Source organism: Camellia sinensis, chromosome 2 (genome assembly GCF_055761805.1).
Source record: "Camellia sinensis isolate YWXY chromosome 2, ASM5576180v1, whole genome shotgun sequence".
Taxonomy (NCBI): domain Eukaryota; kingdom Viridiplantae; phylum Streptophyta; class Magnoliopsida; order Ericales; family Theaceae; genus Camellia; species Camellia sinensis.
In genome coordinates, this window is record NC_138962.1 from 101,541,784 (window position 1) to 101,562,962 (window position 21,179).

General features: G+C 39.1%; 1 long non-coding RNA gene and 1 pseudogene across 1 annotated transcript in view; both read left to right on the forward strand.

Moving 5' to 3' along the window:
* The window catches only part of LOC145819633 (uncharacterized), a 225,757-nt gene extending 208,926 nt beyond the window's left edge, over positions 1-16,831 (forward strand). Inside the window, exon 2 of the long non-coding RNA XR_014360395.1 lies at positions 16,569-16,831. This is a non-coding gene — a long non-coding RNA (uncharacterized LOC145819633). The remainder of the gene's footprint in view (positions 1-16,568) is intronic.
* Positions 16,832-19,627: 2,796 nt separating this feature from the next.
* On the forward strand, positions 19,628-20,835 carry LOC114284291 (cation/calcium exchanger 4 pseudogene; annotated as a pseudogene).
* Positions 20,836-21,179: the final 344 nt, after the last annotated feature.

A 21,179-nucleotide genomic window follows, 5' to 3' on the forward strand; every position in this document is an offset into this window, starting at 1 on the left:
ATTTGGGTCGCCAGTTTTGGTGGCGGGGTATGAAGAGAGATGTGGCAGCTTTCGTATCTAAGTGCCTTACTTGCCAGCAAGTGAAGGCCGAGCATCAGAGGCTAGCGGGTTTGTTGCAACCCTTGCCTATTGCCGAGTAGAAGTGGGAGCATGTCACTATGGACTTCGTTGTGGGTCTTCCGAGGACTCAGCGGGGTAGTGATGCTATTTGGGTGGTTGTAGACCGGTTGACTAAGTCGGCGCACTTTATTTCTATGCGCGTGAGAGATTCGGTAGATCATCTTGCCGACTTGTATATTCGGGACATAGTGAGATTGCATGGGGTCCCAGTGACGATCGTCTCGGATAGAGATCCTCGTTTTACTGCCAGGTTGTGGCAGAGTTTGCAGAGTGCCTTAGGCACTAAGTTGACCTTTAGCTCGGCTTATCATCCTTAGACTGACGGACAGTCCGAGCGTACTATTCAGATACTTGAGGATATGCTTCGGGGTTGTGTTCTAGACTTTAGTGGGTCGTGGGAGAGGCACTTACCGTTGGTGGAGTTTGCCTACAACAACAGTTTCCAGTCTAGTATCGGTATGGCACCATTTGAGGCCTTGTATGGCCGACCGTGTAGATCTCCTGTGTGTTGGGCCAAGGTGGGTGATGCACCTCTGTTGGGTCCAGAGTTGGTGAGGGAAACGACGGAGAAAGTTGAGCTTATCCGTAAGAGGCTTGTTACAGCACAGAGTCGTCAGAAATCGTATGCCGACCGTAGGAGGAGACCTTTGGTGTTTGAGGTGGGTGATCATGTCTTTCTGAAGATATCACCTAGACGGGGTTTGATGAGGTTTGGGAAGAGTGGGAAGTTGTCCCCTCGGTTCATTGGTCCGTTTGAGATCCTTGAGAGGATTGGCGAGGCTGCTTATCGTTTAGCTTTGCCGCCGCAGTTGTCCGGAGTACATGACGTGTTTCATGTGAGTATGCGTCGAAAGTATGAGCCGGATCCATCACATGTGTTGGATTGGACCGATTTAGTAGTTGATGAGGATGTCTCGTATGAGGAGAGACCGATTCGAGTCTTGGATAGGCGGGATCAAGTTTTGCGAGGCAAGACCATCCCTTTGGTCAAAGTTTTGTGGAAACACCACGGAGTGGAGGAAGCCACTTGGGAACGTGAATTGGAAGTCCGCAAGAAATATCCGGACATGTTTGTTGATTTGTAATCTTATAATTAGACTCTGTTATATTATTGAACTTAAGAGCTTTACATATGTCTTAAGTTGTAAAACATTGAGTATGTTTTGGTAAATGGGTGTATCTTGAAACTTGTTTCATTATAGAAGATTAGTGTAACATTGTATATGTTGATTACATTGTTGGATGTGTTATATATATCATGCAATTGAATATGATATGGAAATTGTTAACATTGAAAGGAATAATGCATAATAGTGGTGCAGGTTGAAATATATGTTATTTTATATATGTTGTGAGATGCCTCTTGATAAAGAGATGAAGTGACCAGCATTGGGTCAAGCTGTCTATTATTGTTTTATAATATCATTGGGAATTGAAAAAAAAATCTGTTTTCAAAAACTTAAGCTTAATTTCGGGGACGAAATTCTTTGAAGGGGGGGAGGTTATAGCGACCCCGGTCTTTTCCCATTTGATTATTGTATCCGGACTGTTCCGTAGATTCTGTCATTGTATAATTGTTGTTGTTGTTGTTCCTTATTTTCTTATTTGGAATTATAGGATGTGTTGGGCAGGTTTGTTCAGGTTGGTTGGGTTTAGAAACCAAGTGTTGCTGTCCAGAATTTTGGTTATTCGCTCGAGCGAGGAGTTTGTCGCTCGAGCGAGATGTCGTTTTTGTTCTTCGCTCGAGCTGGGGTTTGGTCGCTCGAGCGAGAGTTGGCGTCCTGAATGGACCTGTAGCTTTGCATTCGTGGCTCGAGCGAGCTTTTCTTCGCTCGAGCGAGTTAATTTGTTCTTCGCTCGAGCAATAGTTCCTTCGCTCGAGCGTGAGTCTGGTTTCAGGCCTGAGGGTTTGAGTTCTTCGCTCGATCGAGCTTTCTTTCGCTCGAGCGAGCTTTTGGGTTGTTGGCTCGAGCAAGGCTTCCCTGGCTCGAGCGTAGTTTCTCTGTGTCTGGTCGCTCGAGCGACCAAGTCTTCGCTCGAGCTAGCCTGTCCAGTTTATATACACAGCAGCGGGATTTGATCAGTCTTTTTCATCTTCTTTGGATTCCAAACCCTAGGTCCGACTTCTCCTTCTCCCTACTCACCTTCTCTCTTAGATTTGATCCACTTAGGGAGTGTTTCTACCCTAGATCCTTCATTAAAAAGATAGAGTGGGTCGAGGGCTTCCATTTAATCTGAACATTTGGCAATTTGGAGCACTTTGCTATTTGGGTACTCATCTCTGTCTTCACCATTTGGGTTGTTTTCTGTAAGGTAGGAATTTCCTACTCCATTTTATAGGTTATGTTCTAAGTTTTGGTATTTTAATATGTTGGGAATACTTTGGTAAATTTTGGGAAAAACCCTAATTGAATTATTGAATTGATTTGTATAAGTAATTCATGGAATTGGGAAAAGATGGTTAAATTCATGGAATTGGGGAATTCATTGATTAAATGGCATAATTGGATAATTTGAATCATTTGTCTATTGAATTGTGGACATAGTTATTTTCAGTTTAGAAATAACTGTTTTGGGCTATCGGTGGAGGATAGTCGTGATTGTTGTAGACATTGCATGTGGATTAGGAATAACTGGAACTAATCGCATTGGTTAAGTCATTAATTTTGACTATGGCATTGATACAAAAAATACATGTATTGGTTGAGCATTGCATTTGCATACATTGTTTTGTGTGTGGGAGGAGATAGGGGATGTACTCCACGGTTTAGGGGAAGATAGGGGATAGACCTCTAAACCGGATTTTGTTTGGGAGGAGATAGGGGATGGACTCCATTAGCATCACTTTTATGTGTGCTTATTTATATAGAAGTGTTTTATTGATACAACACTAAAATGTGTATCAATCTGGAAGTATGAAGTGTTTGATTTGAGCTTGAGTCTCATTTGTTTGTTGATATTGGAAGGATGTGAATATGATATATGTGATTCACTGTTGTAAGTTTGGCCAGGTTCTGAGCCATGTTGATAAAATTGGAAAGTAAAACGTATCTTAGACAATAGTGTCATGAGACTGTAAAATGAAGTAATTGATTATCTTGGTTAACCATCTGTTGAATGCTATTGCTTTATTCATTGCTTATATGTGGTTTAGTATATTTCTACTGGGCTGTGGCTCACCCTTTATGGGAACATCATTTTCAGGTTCAGGTGATAAACTACCTCCAAGGAATTAGCTTGGGAGGGTTTGGCTTCTGGATTGAAGAAGACTACTTTTAGTTAACTGTCTTAAATTATTAGTACATGTAAACATTCAAGCCTAGGGCTTTTCTTGTATTGAGTTAGAACTCATATTTTTGTATCCAAGTGTTGGCTTGGAAAGATGTAAGCCTGTAGGGCATTTTATTCGATGATACATGTAATGCATTATTTTGTAATACTCTGATGAATGAATTAATAGATTGTCTTCTTTAAATAATGAATGTCAATGATATATAATGGGTTAATTTTGAGGGCGTTACAATGGTCAAGTCAGGTGTCCCTGCGCCCCCTCCCAGAGCTGGTCGAAGCCTCTGATGCCAAGCTGGGCCCGATCTGTGCTTCTTCATTGAGCCAATCTATGCACTCATCAGACAAAGTGCAACTAAAAGTAGGAGCGGGGGCCAGGAGTTCCCTCATCCTCCATGCAGTGGCCTGCCAAGCAAGCTGCGCGCCTCGGGCTGGAAATGCAGCAGGATACTCTATCCCCTCTGGCGGGCAGGTCTGATCATGGCCAAATTGGCGTCGAATTCGAAATAGGAAATAGAATACACAATGAGTGAGACCAACCAGTTGAATCCCAGTCTGCCGAGGCATATTGTAACTCATTGCCGGAAGGTTCAACCAAGGGCACCGCCAAGCAATACGGTCTGCGGACAAGTGGCACATCCAAGCGAACCACCATCCCTCATCCAAGGCATTGACTAGACGATGCCGGAAGAAGTAGCCGCGAGCTGAATATGCTGGGCAGGAGTCCACAACCTGCAATTTATCCATCAGCCACACCTGGGGAGGGATTGAAAAATGAGAGATTAAAGAATATAGAGATGTACGAGGAGAGAAGAGTGAGAATGGGTTTTTGTGAGAAAAGACTGAGCTCGAGGGCCGAGTGATGTGAGCAATACAGAAATGCGAGATTGGGTGGGAAACATTACCTGTAATAGTAGTGGACTCCCCGCCAATCTGCACGTCTCATGACGGTAAAAGGCGTCTAAGCCCATTAGCGTCTCGGCCAGAACCATGGCAATACAGCTCTTGCCCTCTCTCAAGCCTTGGGCAACCTCAATCAGCCGGACACTAGCCCCTCCAGAGCCCGAGACAAATAGAAAATGGGATAGCATGCATAAACAGAGGGCATGCCGTCGGAAGCCTTGCCAGTGATGGTTGCCGCGATCACCAGCATCAGAAAATTGATTGGCCAAACTCGGAATGTCTAACATCCCGTCGCCCATCAGAGACCGAGCATCGCGCATGCTGAGTCCGCACATGCGCCCTAAGTATTGGGCATGACCAAAATTAAGTTGGGGCAGGAGCTCCTCGTCACGCTCAGACTCCATTAGAGCTCGGAAATCTTCGAAAGTAGGACATATCTCTTGCCCGGCGAAGCTGAAGACATGTGTCACCGGATTCCAAAACCTTGCCGCGGCATGAAGAAACGGGAGATGCAACGGGGTACGACTCAGAGTGAATAGTGCATTTGTGCCAAAACCCCGGAAATTCACTTTTTCCCAGCCATCCAAGCTAGCAATCCAAGTTGTGAGATTTTGAGCAAGAAACTCTTCCATTGGAGCAAATCAGTGTGAAAATGAGAAAAACTACGAAGCTGGGATCTCTTGTAGGAGATAAGGGTGAGTGGGGGACAGGTGTCAACATTCTGGTGGTCCCCCTCGTTTAGTGCCGACCGGCCAAAACAACCTGCCGACCGGCCATTTTAGTTTGCCGACAAAACAGACATACGGCCGGTAGCCACTCCTTGCAGCCGGTAGTCCCTACACCGTGCCGGTGGGCTTCCTCCTGGTTTCCTGAGCTGTTTATGCTAAGAATTGGGGAACTTCAACACCCCCAACCCCCCCCCCCCCGGCGATAGACTCTTGCGAAGCCACGCCCGTCTGCTTGTCGAGTTTTGAACATTTGCTTATCGAGTTGTATTTCGCTCTCTTGTGGCTCTTGATTTGTTTATCGAGTTGTATTCATACTTGTTTGGTTGTGTCATGTCCTTGTTTTGCTTATCGAGTTGTAAGTCGGTTCACTACCTGATTATTACGATGGCAACTTTCCAAAATGAGTTCAATTTCGTTCACATTGTGGTGTGATACCCTGCGATGCGATGCATAGAAGATCCCCAAATGCAACATCTTTTGAATAAAATGGTTCGTTTCATTTCCATCACATGTTTTGCAAAGTGTGCGAATTTTAAGAAAGAAAATAAAACCTGCCTGAGGCAGTGCAATGTGCTTAAACTACTAGTAAAAAGGAAAATAAAGCGTAGAATGACAGGGTAGCCAAGTATCAGAATTGATACCGGTGAAACTCCCCTTGCGGTTAACGCACGTTCCGCATCTTTGTTCGGGTCAGCCACGTCGTTGGACGCCCTCACAATACGGGAAATCACACCTTTGAAACGTGAACCTTTGAGTTGACCTCAGGCCACAACTTCTACGAGCAACGCTCGATGCGTGCGAAGAATGTCCCGCCCCGTATCCTTTTCATGCTTTGTGAGCCCCGCAAATTGTTTCGATTATGCTGTGTAATAGTATGTTCCTTTACCTGCGTAGACCGCATGTTTTTGATCGCGTAGACCGCATGTTTAATTTCAATACCTGCGTAGACCGCATGTTTTGATTGTGTAGACCGCATGTTTAATTCCAATACCTGCGTAGACCGCATGTTTTGATTGCATAGACCGCATGTTTAATTCCAATACCTGCGTAGACCGCATGTTTTTGATCGCGTAGACCGCACGTTTAATTTCATTACCTGCGTAGACCGCATGTTTTGATTGCGTAGACCGCATGTTTAATTTCAATACCTACGTAGACCGCATGTTTTGATTGCGTAGACCGCATGCTTAATTTCATTACCTGCGTAGACCGCATGTCTTGATTGCGTAGATTACATATTTAATTTCATTACCTGCGTAGACCGCATGTCTTGGATTGCGTAGACCGCATGCTTAATTTCATTACCTGCGTAAACCGCATGTCTTGATTGCGTAGACCGCATGTTCAGTTTCATCACCTGCGTAGACCGCATGTTTCAACTGCGTAGACCGCATATTTGCTAAATATCATCACCTGCGTAGACCGCATGTTCATGATCAATTTTGTTGCCTGCGTAGACCGCTTGCTCCACGTACCTATTTGTATCTTCACAGCATTTTCATGCTCCCCACTTGCTTGGCGCAGTCATGCATTTCGAGTATACCACCATCCTTGCATTGTCATGCATGTCGCTAACAATATTGTACCTGTTAAGTTTGTTTTCTTTCCAGGCACGATATTGTATGTACGGTTCATTTGAAGCTGGTGTAACCAGACGAGCCGCACAGGTATTGTATCTCCCGAGTGAGACGTATTGAGAATTCCACAATTCTCTTACATCCTTTCTGCATTATAGTGTAGTTTGGTATGCTAGCTTAAAACTGTCGCATGTTTGCTTCATTACAGCTTTCTTTGCATGATCATAAGTTATGCTCGGCTTCGTGCATTGTCTTGCATTTTGCCCCTGCCTTCGGGCGCATATCTTATTTGTCTTGTATGCCTGTCTAAGTCTTCGGCCTTGTCAAAAATGGATCGTCTCTGGGCTTTGACATTCACTCCCGTCATTGTTATGACTTTCGAGTTCTGTCAAAGAGGGGCAACTGTAGACACCCCATTTTTGACCGTCCTCAAGACTCGGACGTCACCATTTGAACACTCGGTGATCATCCATGATTGTGTTCGTTTGGAGTTCCCAGAGGTCTCGGCTCGTGCGCCTTGCCTCAGGATCCCCGAACTCGACTATTTAGTGTCTGGTTTTGCACCAAACACTTGTGTTTTGCCTTGAAAGGGCAGGGAATGCCTTATGAGGCATCCCCACACACCACCGGCAGTGGCTGGAGGCCACCGGCTGGTCATTTTCTGCCATCGGCACTTTTGTTTGCCGGTCGGCACATTTTATTGCCGGTCGGCATAATTTGTTGCCGGTCGGCACTGTTTTTTGCCGAAATAGCATTTTTGGGCAGCCGACCACTGTTCATCCACTTTATGGAGATATTTTGTGCCAGCTGTGATAGCTGGCACCAACTCTCCCCCCCTCCACACACGTGTATGGAGGGATTTCCCTCTAGCCAAGCTTGTTGAATAAGCTTTGCAAGAGGGATCCTTATAAGAGAGGGGCTTTCCTCTTGGTTCTAGGTTAGAAAAACAGAAGCAAAAACCAGCCTTTGGAGATATAGATACATATTATATCTATACCTCTCTCCCTCTCCCTTCTTGTGTGTGTTTCTTGGCTCAAAAGGTGTGTTTTACCTTACTTTTGCACCATTACACACACCGTTACACCTTACTCCGAGATTGAGGGACTTGGAGGAGTTGTTTCTTGAGTTTTGGACTGGTTTTGATCCAAAGAAGGAGGCTAGACCATTTGTTCTTCAAGGGTTCTTCAAGGGTGAGCATCTTCCTTTTTATTCCCCAAACTTGCATTGGTTTTCTACCTACTTTGTTTACTGTTTTAGCTCTTGTGTATAACATAAAAAAGGCTCATATTTCCCTGCTCTAAGACTTTCATTAAGGTCACTTTGTGGTTTGAGTGCAAACTCACCCTCATAGGCCTTGTTTGGTCTATTTTGGTGCCTCTTTGATAAGGTTTTGTTCACTTCAGCATTTTGATCTTTTCATCACTAAAAATCAGTGTATTTTAGTGTCAAAAAGGATGGTTTGAAGTCTTGCATAGGGGAGGGACACCCCTCTCCCTTCATGGTTTGTTTACTTGCTTTTTTGGGCTCAAAAGGGTAGCATGTGTGCTTGATGTCTCTTAGCTTCATTTCAGCATTTTTTTAGGCATCTTAGGTCATATATAACCTCTGTTTTTGGTCGGATTTGGGCCTCTTTGTATGCTTGTAACACTTGCTTTGTATTGCTCCATCTTGCTTAGAAATGCATCTCATGGTTAGGCCATGATTCTTGTGAGAGTTGGCTTAGTTCCATGAAGTTCTTAGTGATGTCTTTCCATGCTTAAGGTTTATTGGTTATCCATTTAGCCATGCTTGACATGTTTGTTAGGGTTGCTTTGTATTTTGGCTTAAAAGCTTTGAGCATGATGGCCTCTAACATGTATGTTTGTGATTACCCTCATGATTTAACATCATCTAAGGATCATTTTTTTAGTCCAAGAATCATGCTTATATGTGTGCATGCATGGCCTCCTTCATGCCTTGAGGGTGTGTCCTCTTATGCCTAAGAATGAGCCTTAGTGCATATGCTTCATGGGTGATACTTTAGCTGCCATATTAGGAGTCTTTGGGGTCCTATTTTGCATGCACAAATTCTGTTTTTGCTTTGCTTTAATCATGCCATGAGTAGTCATGTTAATGAGGGTGAAATGTTTCCTTTTTGTGCCTTAACTTTGGGATCATAAGTTTGCTTGTTCACATGAGTTGATTGTCCATCATTTTGAGCACTTTTGGCCACTGTTTTGAGAAGGGTGAGGGCCTGCCCCTTTGCCATTTTAAGCCCTCTTGCATGCTTGCTCCATGTTTGTTGCATAGTTGTTCCATTAATCTTTGTAGCACATCAATCCCATGGTCAATTTGCCCCATGTTTGCATCATATTTGTATCTTGTACGCTTGGTATTATACATTTTGTCATGTTGGTTGCATAATGCTTGTTGTGCTTTACATCTTGGTGGCATGATACATTTGAGGCTTGTGAGCATTACATGCATTGCATTTACTTGGTTTGGGGTGTCAAACCAAGTGTGGGAATCAAGGACCATTCATACTTCAAGTGATGTAATGTGCCTTGATTCCCGGTCGTCGGGACCTTTGACTCCAACTTGATAAGGCCCCGGTTTTCATGTTGTTTGTTGCATACATCTTCATATCAAATGGCAAATTCGGTCCTTTGACCCGCCATGTACCATTGATGGTTCAAGGATCGAAAGTCACGCTTCTTTGAGTTCAAAATATGATAAGAAGTATGACCATGCTCACATGTGTCTAAAAACTCCATGCCATGCACTGTCTGTTCTCTGTTTGCTGTCAAATTGTCTTCTGCAGGAAGTTTCTGCCGACCGGCAGAATTTAGTGCCGACCGGCACTATCTGGAGTGCCGATGAATCCAATAAAGTGCCGATGGTAATTTTGAAGTGCCGGTGGCAATTCTGTCTGGCCGATGATTCTCTGCAGGATGCAAGGAGCTTGCTCCAGTACTTTGGCAATTTTCAGAAAGACGAGGCAGTACAAACAGAGGCGACAGGAGTATAGTACGGGTTTTCCGGGCAGGACGGATTCGAGCATGCATCATCTGCGCGCCCCGAGGCAGAGGCTGTGGCCACCCTCTTCATTCTTTTGCTTCCTTTCTTTTAATTAATTAGGAAATTTTGTAATAATTTTATTTGTTCATTATTTTGGGACTGTAATATTAATTCGAACCCTCTGAGTGAGGGTAAACATGTAATAAGTGTGGGTGAGTGTGTGTATGTCTTCCAATCCCCATTTCTTTCTTCCCTTTTATTTACCAGCTTATGATGGTAGATTAGGGCATTTTTGAAATTAGCATACCTTATGATATGCATGTGTGCATTCATGCATCTGTTAACATGCACCGGGCTCGGTACATCATACTAACCGCATTCGTATTTTCAAATTCCAAAATTGAATACATGAATCAGTTGGTTGCATATCGTATGCCATATCTAGGTTAACCGAGCCTAACTAGAATTGCACCTTGTATGTGTTTCATTAGGCAAAATAACATGAACTAGGACACGCACATTTGCTAACTAGTTTATTGTTTTGGCACGGAGTACAATGTAAGTGGTTATGCTTTAGCATCCAACATGCGTGTGAACGTTGCCATAATAGTATGCTTGCCATGCGGCTAAGTGTTTACATGAGATAAATTGCTTGAATGCCTGTGGGTGGAGGTCAAATTGCTTAAATTGGGATAATGCGTTAAAACTATATTTGTTTTAAGCCCACTAGATAGTGGCAAAACCGTCTTTTCTAAAAACCCCCACTTGAGGGTGGCAAAATCTGTATTTTAGCCTACTTGCGAGTAGCAAACCATTTTCAGAACGAACATGGAATGTTTTGTTCCAATTTGGGCAATTTGGTCTATACTTGTTTGCTGCGCGCATAACATAGTAATTATAGGCTAATAAATGGGATAAGAACACATAAAGTTTTCAAATACGGATATCACGGTTAGTAGAGGCCGGTCTTCGGACCGGGCGAAAGGGGGTGCTCATAGCTGACCTTCCCTGATCGTACCCAAGCTCCCGAGCCGAGACAACTCCGGTGATGACGGACATGTGGCCTTCGGCACCGAGTCAGGGTTTCCTAAATTCCCCCATTTTAAAATATTTAGGTGGCGACTCTGTATCTGGCAAAGCAGTCCATGTTTGGCACTACTTTTTCAAAAATCTGTTTCTCAAAACGATTTGCCAGATTTGGACTCTTTGGTTCAGATTAAGAACCGTGACACAAGTCGAGTCCGAACTGTAGTAACCCCAAATGAACAGAACGGGACTCATCCCCCCGGGGCGTTCGGGGCTTGTTACAGCTTTCTTCATCACCCATTGACCCGTCTGGGTAAGTGTGTTGAAACAAAGGTCATTGCTCCTCTTATGAGCACCTATTCTTGCTTCCCATCTTTTGTTTGCTTTCAATGTGGTAAGTTAACACAAAAGGACTTCCTATATACACATGACCTGCAAATATTAAATAACACCACCCCTACTGTGTGATTATTGTATATATGTATTTGGAGATGTATGTGTCATTAATGGAAGTACAATAATGTTGGATATCAATGATATGGTATTCCCATTCAATTAATGCATGTTAACATCAATGATATGTCTGATCCCATTTTATAATGGAAGTAAATTCCATGCTAAAATGGCTTTATCATTGGTTTTTATGGGGGCAGAGATTATGAAAAGAACATAAGAAATTGAACAAAAGGCATTGGTTATTGTAGGCATAACATAACACAAGTGCTGAGCAATAACATGGGAGTCGCATAGGAGGTGAAATGTTAAGGTGAATTATTTCAGTAATATATAACAACTTTGTTGATATCTCATATATATATATACTAATGCATGCCCGTGCCTAAAGGCACGGTGTCAATAATGTTTTGTTTGAATAATTTTCATTTATCACTCTCTCTTAAGCTAGAAACATTAAGAATCAAGTATACGTAAAATTCTGTTTTCCCATGACATACAAAAAATGAATAGATAACATACATTTGAGCAAGAGGATCCCCTTTATTATAGATACAACTTCAAAATAAGAGGAACAATAAAATGGTGTTCTCCCTTTCGAGCACACCATGCCAATACGAAAATAGTATTCTTGATCAAAATCTAAATAACAAACACCTCCAAATGTCTACCTCTCAAACCAAACCAAATCTATATAAATTTACATAACGTCAATCTGCCTCTAAATAATCTTTAACTTTCTACAACGTCAATCTTTTCAAAGTTTGTCAACGATAAAACCAAAAATAGTGTAAATTCTGCCATCAAGATTGTTGCTCACTCGAGATTACCCCTCTTTCAACACTCATCAATCAAAGAAGTACACGTTTAGTTTACACAACAATAAATACAAAATCATTAGAGAGATAAGAAAAACTTAAGCTTCAAAAAATGTAGACCTGTAAAAAATGAGTCAATATTACCATTCGCTTCTAGTCTTCAATTCAAAAAGCCAATATAAGTCAATATTACCTATAAAATACAGAAAAAAAAACCAATATGATAATTAAAAGAGACTATCCAATTCAAAACAAACACCTGCACTGTCACACTAATGAATGGTTTTTTATAGACCACCTAATTCAAACTAAACACAAACAATGTTTTGTTTGAATAATTTTCATTTATCATTCTCTCTTAAGCTAGAAACATTGAGAATCAAGTATACCTAAAATTCTGTTTTCCCATGACATACAAAAAATGAATAGATAACATACATTTGAACAAGAGGATCCCCTTTATTATAGACACAACTTCAAAATAAGAGGAACAATAAAATGGTGTTCTCTCTTTCGAGCACACCATGCCAATACGAAAATAGTATTCTTGATCAAAATCTAAATAACAAACACCTCCAAATGTCTACCTCTCAAACCAAACCAAATCTACATAAATTTACATAACGTCAATCTGCCTCTAAATAATCTTTAACTTTATACGACATCAATCATTTTCACAGTTTGTCAACGATAAAACCAAAAATAGTGTAAATTCTGCCATCGAGATTGTTGCTCACTCGAGATTGCCCCTCTTTCAACACTCATCAATCAAAGAAGTACATGTATAGTTTACACAACAATAAATACAAAATCATTAGAGAGATACGAAAAACTTAAGCTTAAAAAAATGTAGACCTGTAAAAAATGAGTCAATATTACCATTCGCTTCTAGTCTTCAATTCAAAAAGCCAATATAAGTCAATATTACCTATAAAATACAGAAAAAAAACCAATATGATAATTAAAAGAGACTATCCAATTCAAAACAAACACCTGCACTGTCAAACAAATGAATGGTTTTTTATAGACCACCTAATTCAAACTAAACACAAACAATGTTTTGTTTGAATAATTTTCATTTATCATTCTCTCTTAAGCTAGAAACATTGAGAATCAAGTATACCTAAAATTCTGTTTTCCCATGACATACAAAAAATGAATAGATAACATACATTTGAGCAAGAGGATCCCCTTTATTATAGACACAACTTCAAAATAAGAGGAACAATAAGATGGTGTTCTCCCTTTCGAGCACACCATGCCAATACGAAAATAGTATTCTTGATCAAAATCTAAATAACAAACACCTCCAAATGTCTACCTCTCAAACCAAACCAAATCTATATAAATTTACATAACGTCAATCTGCCTCTAAACAATCTTTAACTTTATACAACGTCAATCTTTTCAAAGTTTGTCAACTATAAAACCAAAAATAGTGTAAATTCTGCGATCGAGATTGTTGCTCACTCGAGATTGCCCCTCTTTCAACACTCATCAATCAAAGAAGTACACGTTTAGTTTACACAACAATAAATACAAAATCATTAGAGAGATAAGAAAAACTTAAGCTTAAAAAAATGTTGACCTGTAAAAAATGAGTCAATATTACCATTCGCTTCTAGTCTTCAATTCAAAAAGCCAATATAAGTCAATATTACCTATAAAATAGAGAAAAAAAAAACCAATATGATAATTAAAAGAGACTATCCAATTCAAAACAAACACCTGCACTGTCACACTAATGAATGGTTTTTTATAGACCACCTAATTCAAACTAAACACAAACAATGTTTTGTTTGAATAATTTTCATTTATCATTCTCTCTTAAGCTAGAAACATTGAGAATCAAGTATACCTAAAATTCTGTTTTCCCATGACATACAAAAAATGAATAGATAACATACATTTGAACAAGAGGATCCCCTTTATTATAGACACAACTTCAAATAAGAGGAACAATAAAATGGTGTTCTCCCTTTCGAGCACACCATGCCAATACGAAAATAGTATTCTTGATCAAAATCTAAATAACAAACACCTCCAAATGTCTACCTCTCAAACCAAACCAAATCTACATAAATTTACATAACGTCAATCTGCCTCTAAATAATCTTTAACTTTATACAACATCAATCATTTTCAAAGTTTGTCAACGATAAAACCAAAAATAGTGTAAATTCTTCCATCGAGATTGTTGCTCACTCGAGATTGCCCCTCTTTCAACACTCATCAATCAAAGAAGTACACGTTTAGTTTACACAACAATAAATACAAAATCATTAGAGAGATAAGAAAAACTTAAGCTTAAAAAAATGTAGACCTGTAAAAAATGAGTCAATATTACCATTCACTTCTAGTCTTCAATTCAAAAAGCCAATATAAGTCAATATTACCTATAAAATACAGAAAAAAAACCAATATGATAATTAAAAGAGACTATCCAATTCAAAACAAACACCTGCACTGTCAAACAAATGAATGGTTTTTTATAGACCACCTAATTCAAACTAAACACAAACAATGTTTTGTTTGAATAATTTTCATTTATCATTCTCTCTTAAGCTAGAAACATTGAGAATCAAGTATACCTAAAATTCTGTTTTCCCATGACATACAAAAAATGAATAGATAACATACATTTGAACAAGAGGATCCCCTTTATTATAGACACAACTTCAAAATAAGAGGAACAATAAAATGGTGTTCTCCCTTTCGAGCACACCATGCCAATACGAAAATAGTATTCTTGATCAAAATCTAAATAACAAACACCTCCAAATGTCTACCTCTCAAACCAAACCAAATCTACATAAATTTACATAACGTCAATCTGCCTCTAAATAATCTTTAACTTTATACGACATCAATCATTTTCACAGTTTGTCAACGATAAAACCAAAAATAGTGTAAATTCTGCCATCGAGATTGTTGCTCACTCGAGATTGCCCCTCTTTCAACACTCATCAATCAAAGAAGTACACGTTTAGTTTACACAACAATAAATACAAAATCATTAGAGAGATAAGAAAAACTTAAGCTTAAAAAAATGTAGACCTGTAAAAAATGAGTGAATATTACTATAGCGACCCCGGTCTTTTCCCATTTGATTATTGTATCCGGACTTACGTTCCGTATATTCCGTCATTGTATAATTGTTGTTGTCATTCATTATTTTCTTATTTTGAGTCTTGGGATGTGTTGGGTAGATTTGGAGCAGGTTGGTTGAGCTTAGGAACCAAGTCTAGTTGCCCAGATTTTGGCTTGTCCGCTCAAGCGGGGGTTTGGACGCTCGAGCGGGGAATACACCCATCCAGTATGTCCTGTGTAGTGTTGGACGCTTGAGCGGGAAGTCGTGAGTGACGCTCGAGCGGGGAGTTGGGCGCTCGAGCGGGGACCTGTCTGCAAAAACTTCTGGGAGAGTGCATTCGCCGCTCGAGCGGGAGTTTGGCCGCTCGAGCAGGAGTCTGTGAGTGGCGCTCGAGCGGGGGTTTCCATGCTCGAGCGGGGCGACTGGTATAAAAATCCGAGATCCGACTTTCAGGATCATTTTTCATCTCCTTTTTGATTTTAAAACCCTAGAACCGTCTTCTCCCTCTCCCTACACACCTTCTCTCTTAGGTTTGATCTACTTAGAGTGTATTTCTACCCTAAGCCCTTTGTTAAAAAGATAGAGTGGGTCGAGGGCTTCCGTTTAATCTGAACAATCTTGGGTTTGGAGCACTTTGGTTTTCGCCATCTTCTCCATTCGAGTTCTTCGCTTCAAGGTAGGGATTTCCTACTCCATCCTATAAGTTTTGTCCTAAGTTTTGGTATTTTGATATGTTGGGAGTACTTTGGTAATTTTGGGAAAAACCCTAGTTGTATTAATAAATTAATTTGTATAATTAATTTAAGGAAATTGGGGAAATTGGTTAAATGCATGAAATTGAGGAATTCATTGATTAAATGGTGTAGTTGGATAATTAAAATCACTCGCCTATTGAATTGTTGATATATTTATTTCCAGTCTAGAAATAACTGTTTTGGGCTATCGGTGGAGGATAGTCGTGTTTGTTGTAGACATTGCATGTGGATTAGGAATAACTGAAACTAATCACATTGGTTAAGTCAATAATTTTGACTATTGCATTAATACAGAAAATACGTGTATTGATTGAGCATTGCATTTGCATATATATTGTTTTGTGTGGGAGGAGATAGGGGATGTACTCCACGGTTTAGGGGAAGATAGGGGATGGACCTCTAAACCGGATTTTGTTTGGGAGGAGATAGGGGATGGACTCCATTAGCATCACTTTTATGTGTGCTTATTTATATTGAAGTGTTTTATTTGATACAGCACTAAAATGTGTATCAAACTGGAAGTATGAAGTGTTTGATTTGAGCCTGAGTCTCATCTGTTTGTTGACATTGGAAGAATGTGAATATAATATATATAGTTCACTGTTGTAAGTTTGGCCAGGTTCTGAGCCATATTGATAAAGTTGGAAAGTAAAACGTGTCTTAGACAATATTGTCATGAGACGGTAAGATGATGTAATTGATTATCTTGGTTAACCATCTATTGAATGCTAATGCTTTATTCAATGCTTATATTTGGTTTAGTATTTTTCTACTGGGCTGCGGCTCACCCTTTATGGGAACATCATTTTCAGGTTCAGGTGATAAGCTACCTCCAAGGACTTAGCTTGGAAGGATTTAGCTTTTGGATTCTGAAGACCATCTTTAGTTATTTGTTTTTATTTGATATATAATCAAGCCTAGGGCTTTATTTGTATTTGAGTTAGAACTCATATTTTGTGTCCAAGTGTTGGCTTGGAAAAAATGTAAGCCCGTAGGGCATTTAATTTGGTATTACATGTAATGTTTTTATTTAATAATACTCTGATGAATGGGATAATGAATTGTTTTCTTTTAATATTGCATGTCAATGATGTATATATAATGGGTTTATTTTGAGGGCGTTACACTAAAGTTTGTTCCATTATTAATGAAAGCACTGATGTTTGAAATGCAATGAAGCTCTCATCACATAGTGCTTTTTGGATTTTGAAGCTGAGTTTATATGTAAAATCCCTTTTTTTCCCAAGGGTCACTGATGACAAGCTGGTTTGGCACTTCACTAAAAATGGCATTCTTTTTTCTATTAATCGACATATCATTTGGAGGTGGATTTGCAAAGAAGAGAAAAATGGGTCAGTTCTTCCGATGGGGCGAGTTTTGAAAGGGCATTTTGGAAGAAGATTTGGCTACAGAAAGTTCTGAATAAAGTGAAAATCTTTGGATGGAAAATCTGTTTGAATAAACTTCATGTTCAGTGAAACTTGAGTAGGTGATTAGTGCTGTTTTTGGTGGTTTGAGTTAGCTTACAATGTGATTGACAATGTTAGCATTGTAGTCATTCACTTCCACACCTAACACAATTTGTGGATCAATGCAGTTCTAGGCCCTTTTTAAGTCTCTTGACACAACACATTTTCATTTGTAGCTCTGCTTAGGTGGCTGATTCATTAGAATTTAACTTTCTTCTTGTCTGTGCCACAGGGGCCTAATTGAATGTTCACATGGTATTTACTTTTCAAAAGCATTCTTGAGAGAGAGTATGTTTTGTTACTTCCTCACATAAATGATGTAGAAGCACAATCACTTGAACAAAGTTCTGATCCTGTATTCAATTTAGTTATGTTCTGAGGCAAAATGCTAGTTTGGCACATGGAACATAATACCTGCTCAAAAAAATAAAAAATAAAAAATTCTATTGAGTCAAGTATAAAATTGGCTAAAGGAAAAAGATGAAATACGTATACGTGGACATACATAATATATCTATACCACATATATATATGTGTGTGTGTGTATTCAAAGCCTTAATCTCATTTATCTATTCTAATTTCTTCCCATTATTGTCATAATGGCTGATAGTATTATTCCTCATTCTATGGCTGTCAACTTTAATCTTATTCTAGCATTGTAGTTGTGGAATGATTCTTTTGCAACAAACAAATTAATATAATGTTGAAGGGCCTCTTGTTTTTTTATGGTTATATGGAGAGTTAAAAGACGTGGATCTAATTTAGTTTCTCTTTTGCTTCTAATGACTCTCAAACTGAAGTTAGAGTAGTGTTTTTTGTTCACTTTTCTTCGTACAAACTCAAGTCTTTTAATTTTAAACCCATTCTCAATACTCAGAGACCCTGATACTTGTTGAATTTTGAAAAATCTCCTTGATGTATCCATGCTTCATCCAAAAATTCAAGAATTTGAAAATTTTCTCAATTTAATTTTGGGTATTTAAAGTGATAACTGGAAACATTAGAACAATGATAGTTAAAAACATGAACCCATTGGGTATTATTAACTAATACTCTATCTAACTTGCTGGTTTTTTTTTCCTTTTTCTTGTTTTTTAGTCCAAGTGAACCAAACTTTGGCATTAAGGTCTTCCACAAGTAGTTCAACAAGGCAACCATTGAACTCATGTATTGCAGCTCATCAAGATTGCTAGTTCTAGTGTTTCACTTCGAAACTTTCAAGGCTATGTTTAGATTAAGAATTCTGGGATTATGGAGGGGGAGAAAAATAGATAGGGAAGTGAAAAAATTTAGACTGTGTTAGGTGTGAGTTTCAAATCAAGTTTCCACCCTCATATTTGAATGCTATGTTTGGTTTGAGTTTTCAAATTTTGATTCCAAATCAATTTCAAAACACATTTTGAAAACACGTTTGGTAAACTAGACAATTTTTGAATTTTTGGTCTACCCGGCAGTCTGGCCGCTTGACCGGAACAATACTCTCTTTTTTCTTTTTTTTTTTTTTTGCAATTGTCAATCGCCACCTGTTATTTGGAAAATATATATATATATATATATATTTGTTTTTGATATTTTTTAAATATACAAATTATTTTTTTAGACCAAAATGACAAATTATTTTTTGGAATTAAATTTTAAAAAGAGTTTGGTTATGAGTTTTGAATAGAATTTTCAATAGAGTTTTGAGTTGTGTGTTTGGTTATGAGTTATAAGTTTTTAAATTAAGGTTTGAAAACTCTTTTTAAAACTCATAACCAAACAACTTTTCTCATTTCATATGTCATATCAAAAATTCAAAACTCAATTCAACACTCTTTTCAAAACTCATAGCCAAACAAATTTTCTCTTCTCAAATCATAATTCCAAAACTCACAAACTCAAAATACAACTCTATTCTCAAATCATAATTCTAAAACTCTGCCAAACGCTACCTTAGCTTCTATTTCATACATATTTTCCCTTCTTTTTTTCCTTCCTTCCACAAATCCCCCGCAAATCCTTGATCCAAACGCATGCTAAGAATATCCTCATCCCAAGTGAGGCATGAATCATGTCATGTCGTGTCGTGTCATCATGGGTTCGTGTCCAAAACACCCAACACTAACATGATCCATTTAATTAAGCGTGTCAAATATCATGACACTAACCTAACCTACTTGTGATCATATCAATTTGAACGTGACACGACTAACATGGTTAGCATTAGAATTTATTTTAGATTATAAACAGTTTGTGCAACCTAAATCAAGCAAACTTGTTTCAAATCACATATAAGGGTAACTTATATAAACATTAACACCCACAACATAATATATAGAAGAAAATACATTAAAGTGTGAATAACTTAAAGTAATTGCACTTATATGGAGATGCAAGTTGGAGCAATGTGAGAGGTGTATCCCATGCCACATATTCCACATGCAGCTCGTCATGTGTCACTTTCATTGATTTTGTATGCTTGTAAGGTGAGTGTGGGGGGAGCCATCGCATTTGTCTTGAGTTATGCGGTTTATGCATTTGTTGTTGCTGCGAATGAGATTTTGAAGAAACATGCTCGGAGGTTGAAATTGGATGTTGTTACGTTGTTGCTTCCTGTCAAAGGAAGTGTGTTCTCTCAATGGAACCAAGAGGGTGACTCTATCTATAGTACTTTGCTTGACATGGACACAAAAAGTGATACAATCATATCCCATAGTGCATTGCCTCAGTAGATGTGGGCATCAAATGTCGCAATATATTCAAATCAGTTAACTAAGGTGTCTGATAATGAGAGTCCTGTGTGGGGCTGGACTGATGATGGCATAGAAACTGAGCACTCGTTATTCTCCTATTCTAAACTATGTTTGATAATGGAGTTGCCTTTAACAGTGCCATGCTGGTTGACAATTCCTCTAGTTGAGGAGGAATCTTGATCAAAAGTCTCTACGTTGTAGGCAGTGCTTCACTTGCTCCCATTCTTTTGGCATTTCTCTAGAGTACTCAAGACTGTGGGTTCTGAAAGCAGAAAGGTTTCTTATACGCTTGGTGTTTCTATTGGTTGTGCACTAGGTGTTCTTGCATTTTGGTACACTAGATCACATCGTCCACCTCAAAAGTTTTTACTTCCATTGGTTTTGGATGGATTTTTGATAAGTATCGTTTGGTTCTACATGATTGCAAACGAGCTTGTTGCTTTGTTGGTAGGATTGGGTGTAATTCTAGGGGTTAATCCATCAATCCTTGGATTAAATTTATTGGCATGGGGTAACTCGATGGGTGATTTAGTGTCAAATGTTGCACTGGCAATCAATGGTGGGGATGGTGTGTAGATCACCTTGTCTAGATGCTATGCAAGTCTAGTGTTCAACTCACTTATTAGTTTGAGGATCTCTCAATGCTGCTTGAATCCTGGTCAGAGAAACCTGGCTTGTACATTGTTCCACAAGACAGAAGCCTCTTCTATACTATGGGATTTCTCATCTCAGGACCTATTTGGCCACTTGTTTTACTAAGGAATGATATGCGTCCTACTAGGAGGCTTGGAGTCGGTAGCATTGCTCTCTACTTGATATTTCTCTCTGTTAGGGTAATCAGTGCCACGGGAATCATATCATTGGCTGGTCTAAGTTGACATTTGATGTAGCGAATATTAAGGAAGAGCAGGTTAACTACAAAGATTTTTGAAGATGATGATGCGTATTTTGTCTTATCTATTATTGTCATCTTGAAGCTGTTTCTCATGAAGGACTAGGAGAAGAAAAAAACCCATGATCATGATCAGTTATTGTACTTGCAAGTTGGAAATGGGTAATCAATTGTTGTACAATTAAATTCACTACAAGAAAAAAGGGATATGGCAATGCTTTTGTATGCTTTATTCTGATTTATGATTGCTTGTTTTGTACAAAGATAAGATGATATATTTTGAATTTACCATCCTCTACTTTTATGTTGTGATTTCCCTGTTTCAGTATA